This window comes from Poecilia reticulata, linkage group LG18 (genome assembly GCF_000633615.1).
Source record: "Poecilia reticulata strain Guanapo linkage group LG18, Guppy_female_1.0+MT, whole genome shotgun sequence".
NCBI lineage: Eukaryota > Metazoa > Chordata > Actinopteri > Cyprinodontiformes > Poeciliidae > Poecilia > Poecilia reticulata.
Genome location: NC_024348.1, coordinates 6,656,158 through 6,663,059, shown reverse-complemented (window position 1 = coordinate 6,663,059; position 6,902 = coordinate 6,656,158).

The following is a 6,902-nucleotide window of genomic DNA, read 5'->3' as shown; positions in this document are numbered from 1 at the left end:
TCTTCAAGTAATGACCATATAGCTTACACAGGTCTGTTCAGAGACAACTGGAGGTGGTCAGATGGAAGCAGTTTCTCTTTCAGACACTGGAATCTACAGTTTGACAATCCAATATCCAACAGTGATCAATGTGCCATGACTGTGTTTGATGATGGAGGCAGATGGAAGAGTAAGAGCTGTACTGAAAAAAAACCCTTCATCTGTTATGATGGTGAGTTTTTGCTAAAATAAGACGTCTTTAAACCTAAGWGGATATGTAAGAAGAAATAAAAGAGCTTTATGATACCGTTAAAGTCTTTCTGTCAGATRAATACTAAATCTATTTAAATAAATTGTCACATTTACACATATATTGCATGAACAATGTAGAAATATGAAACATTTCGGACCTCTTAAATTGTTCTTGTWGCTMAGGCTCTGTGTCTCGACATAATTGAMGCTGCAATTACACTGATCTGGTGTTTTTATTGCTTCTTGATGCAGATAAAGTGATCCTGATCAAAGAAAAGATGAGCTGGGAGGACGCCATGTACTACTGCAGAGATCACCACCATGACCTGGTCACCATCACCAACATGGATGATCAGAGATGGATCCAGGAGAAAGTMAAGAACGCATCGACTGATTATGTCTGGATGGGTCTGCGTTACACCTGCACTCTGGATTTCTGGTTYTGGRTCAGTGATGAGGTGGTCAGCTAYAAGAACTGGGCCTCAGGTGAACCGATGGACGACTGTGACATGTCTGGAGCCATGGAGACGAGAGGAAAACATCWGTGGAGGAAGAAAMATGACCTTGAGGAATTTAATTTCATTTGTTCTAAACAGTAAAATCCTCTCTGATTTTTATTTTTACCTTTAGGTTTGTTGCTCTTATTAAATCTTTTACTGTACGTTTATTTTCCTGCTGGGAGAAAAAAARCCATTTGCTTTAATTGGCGTTGAGCTTTTTACATAAATCTTGACATTGTGTTCAGTTTTCCAGTGGGTTCAGTAACATGCATGTGTCACATATTATCACTTATACTGATTCTCATTTATAGTTTTATTTTTGTAATTTAGCTRCTTTTATATAATCTAATTATGCGGTAACATGACATTGCTCTTTAAGTTGTTGATAACTTTGTCAAGCACTTTCAGAATATTACCTAGAAATTATTTTGCAATCAAAGGTTGTGGGTTTGATTACAGCTTCATCTTGCCAAATACTGATGTTCCCCTGGGAAAGGTACTTTACCCGACATTGCACTGATCTGTGTGTTCGTGTGTGAATGTTTCTCCAGTTCTATAAATCTTTTAATTGTTTAGTGTTTACTCACATATTGGCATGAATGTCTTTCCAATATTCCTTATCTTCTGTAATTGATTGATTTCTGTCACCTTATAATTTTCATCTTAAATTTTCTTAAATCACAAATAATGATGAGTTTTAACTTTAWGGTAATTTGATTTGAGTATTTTGATCGTTTTGTTCTTGAGTTTCCAACCTTTGTGAAGCACTTTGTGTTACGTCAGATTGCATATATAGTTCACTACAAATAAAGTTTGACTTGAATATTTTTCCYATGTAGAGAAATGACAGTGAAAGACTTGGTCAGCAGATGGATGAACAGTCCAGTTAAACAGATGATTCAGTCTCAAAATGTTTTTATAAAAAGATTCTGGCTGCAGAATCTGATAAACATCCTCAAGAACATAGCAGGAAAAATAGGTAAAGAAGATTTAAGTCGTTCACCGASAGTACTACAGTCATGATAGAAATTAAACTCAATTGATTGCAATCTTTTCTTAAATTGTCATATGAATTCCATTGATTAAAAAAATKTAACCAGATTAATCACAGCCCAGTGCTGTGATTAAAAATAGAAATCACTGAGAATAGAAACCTCTTCTTTCAGARTGTTCTGACCGAGAGGCAGCAACAAATACAACACATAACAAAAAAATACGCATTTTGTTGCATGTCATGATTCATTTTTCTAAAAAAGAAATAAATAAATTAAAAAAAGTAAGAAAAACCATGACTGAGCATGAATAAACTGGTAGAGCTCTTCACCTAAAAACATTATGTAATTAATAATAAAAGTTTCTGCAGTTTTGAAATGAATGATTCAGTGGGAGCTTAATTTATCCATCAATTGGGTCCAGTKAAATCCTCATCRGTWACATTCGAGCTAAGCAAAGGTTATCTCTTTTTTTTCCCTCATCAGATTTMTTTAAATTATTACCAAAGCTTTTAATAGGTCAATTCATCTCACTTTCATTTTTCTTTCCTTTTCATGGTTCATGAATAGTTTTCAGAAGAACGATGGCCTCGGCCTGGTTCGACTATTCAAATGTCATTCTCAGTATAGTTGCTATTCAGTGATGTTCATCTAAAGCACTTTGACATTTCGCTGAGGAAAGTTTTCTGCAGATCATTAAGATAAATCGTCCACTTCAATTATTCAATAAGGAAGCACATGTGTGTGTTTTGGCTGTTTTTAATTTTCAGGTTTTATTTTAAATCAAAAGCTGTTCTCATAAAAAACTACACACATTTTCAGACTTCTTTCTTCGCTGTTTGGCTCCAGTTCCTTTGCTCAGACCTCGTCATGTTAAAAGCGTCGCACTCAGGGCTTGTAGCCGACAAGAAATGGAAATTTTAAAGAATCGTGAAAAATGTTCCTTCTTCTTTAAAATTACTGTAMATTTTTTTTCTTCATAACCTACATGACCATTTCACCATGGCAACATTTCAAAAACATTAAATTAAAATAGATGAAGGAATTACCTAATTAATTATAAATATCTGTACTTTTTAACAGCAGGTATGAGTTTTCAGCACACCGTGGACCTGGCCTGACAATTTGAACAACGGTGACTTACAGGTCCCTCCCTAACAGAGGAGCCTGGAGAGAAACCCAAGAAATCCGCCAGTTTTTCTGCAACAGTAAAGGTTAGGTTAAAAATAAAATGCTTAAGACATTGCAGTTACGAAGTTTTTCTGTAATTTRTGTTGAATGTATATTTCTCTGTTAATGCTAGTTTTAAACTTTACCTTCCTTAGCATGTGATGAATTTGTTTTACAAGGAATTTTTAAAAATAAAAAAAAACCATGGAGGTTATTTAAAAGGCAAATGACTACCATGGCAAAACAACAACAACAACAAAACAACTAGCTGTGTAATAATACACCATCTGTGCAGCTCAGACTCACCCGTAACATGCAATACTGAACATAGACTTTTGGTTTTATGAGGAGTATGTTTGCATAAAAAAGTTGGAGGTTTTTCCCCGTCTGCTTACAGAGGTTGTTTCATCTACTTGTTTATGCTTGTGTGTATGAATGGTTTTCTTGTGAAAAAAAGTCCCTGCCTTGCTTTGAATATTTAAATTATGAAACGGGAAAATCCAGCGTCCGTTGAGAAATGCTGAAAACCACGATACANGTCAGCTCTATGAGTTTCACTACATTAATGAGAATAAGACCTGGACTGAAGCTCAGCAGTACTGCAGAGAGAAACACACTGACCTGGTCACAGTGGCTAACAGGAAGGACATTAAGAGACTAAATCTTTTACATTTTTTCTTTTTTTTATCTGGGTGCTTGGGCTGACCAGCTTTTTCATTTGTTTTACTTGACCCGTATGTCAATGAATTCCAACCTCATATCATGACTTTACAGTTATACCTCATCAAGATCTCAGAAAGGGTTAAGAGTGAAGCTTGGATTGGTCTGTATGATCAAACAGATGGTATCAGAACATGGTTCTGGTCTCTGCCTGGAGTGGAGTTCAATGAAAGTGGGACAAACTGGAAAACAGGATAACCGACTGATGATGGAACTGAGAATTGTAGGTATCTGATTGCAACTCCCAAATGGGGAGATGTGAGTTGCTCTACTGCAAGATATTTCCTGTGCTACAATGATGAGAATGCTTGACTGATTTGCTTGCTATTTCTTCTTTTTCTTTACATAACCACATGGTTTCTTTATACACTTTGTTTTAGATTCTAAATGAAATAAAGAAGCTTAGAAGGAATGTATGTGTGATGTGAATTTACCTAATTACTTCACAGAAACTAATCTAACCCCTAAATATCACTTGATTAAAGAGAAGAAGTCCTGGCAGGAAGGTCAGAGTTACTGCAGAGAGAATCACACAGACCTGATTAGTGGAACGAAGCAGCTACTGGATGAAGAAGTGAAGAAAGTGAGGAAGTCTACTAGCAGTAAATCATTTATTGGTCTGTTCAGAGACACCTGGAGGTGGTCAGATGGAAGCGGTTTCTCTTTCAGACACTGGAATGATGATTTTAAAAATGTAGAACACAACAGAGATCAATGTGCTGTGACTGTGTTTTAAGTAAAGGAAGATGGAAGAATGTGAACTGTGCTGAAAGTAAACCGTTCATCTGTTATGATGTGTAATGTAATGTGTTTTTTTATATATACAAGGACGTTTATGTCAATAGTCATGTACAAAATCACATTTGAATCTATGAACGTATTTCTACGTACCTCTGTGTTAATGTTTTTTGAAAGTATTTATTAATCATCTTCATCCACATGTCTGGTTAAAATAAATTAATTTGAAAATGTTTCTATGGAACCAAAGATGCATTTTTATTCACCTTTTTCTGTGAAGTAACATACATAAATGCTATGAACTATTTTCTTATCTCCACCATGACAGATAAAGTGATCTTGATCAAAGAAAATAAAACCTGGGAGGACGTCTTGCACTACTGCAGAGATCACCACCATGACCTGGTCACCATCACCAACATGGATGATCAGAGATGGATCCAGGAGAAAGCTAAGAACGCATCGACTGATTATGTCTGGATTGGACTGCACTACGCCTGGACTCTTCATTTCTGGTTCTGGGTCAGTGACGAGGTGGTCAGCTATCAGAACTGGGCCTCATGTCCAAAGATGGACAACTGTGACGTGTCTGGAGCCATGGAGACGAGAGGAGGACATAAGTGGTTGGAAAAAAAACACAGCAAGACGTTTAATTTCATCTGTTCTAAATATTGAAACAGTTTATCCGTTTCGTGCTGTTTTGCCACAAGTTATTTTTGAATTCTCACAAACACATTTTGGACTATATATTACATAATTATCCTGAATGTAATGCGTATGGGTCATTAACATGTACACTATGCCAATTTAGTAGCAACTTATTTTACCACAGTGTGATACAAAGTTGTGTTCAGCTGTGCTTAGAAACAAATCATCCCTCAATAGGCTGCTCTGCCAGAACCAGCCAATCAGAGCAGAGAGCAGGGTCGCCTTGACTTTCTTTTGTTGTCCATCATTTCATCTGACGGCGTCAAAAATACTCATCATATTTTTACCCATCAATTTTTAAATAATAATGACATTAACAGGTTATTCAGTTGCTTTTAATTTCATTTGGGCTATTTATTAAGATTCAACTAATTGAACAGAGAATCCAGATCCCGTCAACACATCCAGCAGATGAACACATTTTCTCTACAGAGACAAAAAGTGTGACCCAAACAATAACTACACATTACTTGTAATAATAATTTTTGTAATAACATGTAGTTACTAATAATAATTTTATCTACTTAAATTATGAGCGCTTCACTGGTTGTGGTCTGAACGCGCAGCCTCACAACTTCCTGCTTTTCCACATCTGGAGTTTAGATCGGGGTTATCTCGACACAGTCAGCAGACATTGTGTCTGAGCCAGATCCAACCCGACTGATTAACTTTTTAGTCAGCCTTGGATTAGAAGTCCGAGGCTGAATTACACCCGACATAAAATGTTAACTAAAATTTCACTGATTTTGTTTTTAGATCACCATTTGAGTTTGCAGTGTAGCTTCTCCCTTTTTTAGCTTCTGCTTAATGTCCTCCACGTTAAGCAGAAGCTAGCTAGCTTGAATGCGCAAGCTAGCTAGCATTGGCCAAGCAGAAAAGCAGTTTTCCCGCAACGGTAAATTATTTCTAAATTATTAGCAGGTTTAGCATTAGCTGCATGTACATGAAGATGATTCTCTTCGTGTACATTATAGTTCCTTCTCATCAACTGTAAAGCCTAGCCAGCCTCCACCATTGTTCTTTTGACTGCCACAATCTTCTCCATCTCTTCTCCACTCTGTACACCTGTGTACTCTGAGGCTACTTCTTATACTACACTGTTGATTAGTTAGAGCACTGCTGCCACCTAGTGACTGGAGGATGTCTGACAGGAAGAAAAAATGTAATTAGGAACTTTAATTATTCTGACAGTGGCAGGTGGTCGCTCTTCAATCGGTAGGTTACCGGTTCGATTCCCAGTTCTTGCCTTCTTGGGCATGAAGACTGGATGGTGCAACAACCTCACTAATGTCAGACTGTAGCTACGAATCAAACATGAAAAAAATTATAAATAAAATTCAGTGATGAACTTTTCCTGTAATTTAGGCATTATTCTCCGTTAATGCTAGTTTTACACTTTACCTGTGATGAATTTGTTCTACAAGGACTTTTTAAAAATAAAAAAAACACAGAGGGTTATTTAAAAGGCAAGTGACTACCACGGGAAAAAACAACAACAAAACAACTAGCTGTGTAATAATACACCATCTGTGCAGCTCAAACTCACCCGTAACATGCAATACTGACCATAGACTTTTGGTTTTATGAGGAGTATGTTTGCATAAAAAAGTTGGAGGTTTTTCCCCATCTGCTTACAGAGGTTGTTTCATCTACTTGTTTATGCTTGTGTATGAATGGTTTTCTTGTGAAAAAAAGTCCCTGCCTTGCTTTGAATATTTCAATTATGAAACGGGAAAATCCAGCGTCCATTGAGAAATGCTGAAAACCACGATACACACGGGTTACCTGAAACCGTTTTCAGCAGAGGATCAAGAGAAGAGCGTCACAGTTACTGAGGAAGGAA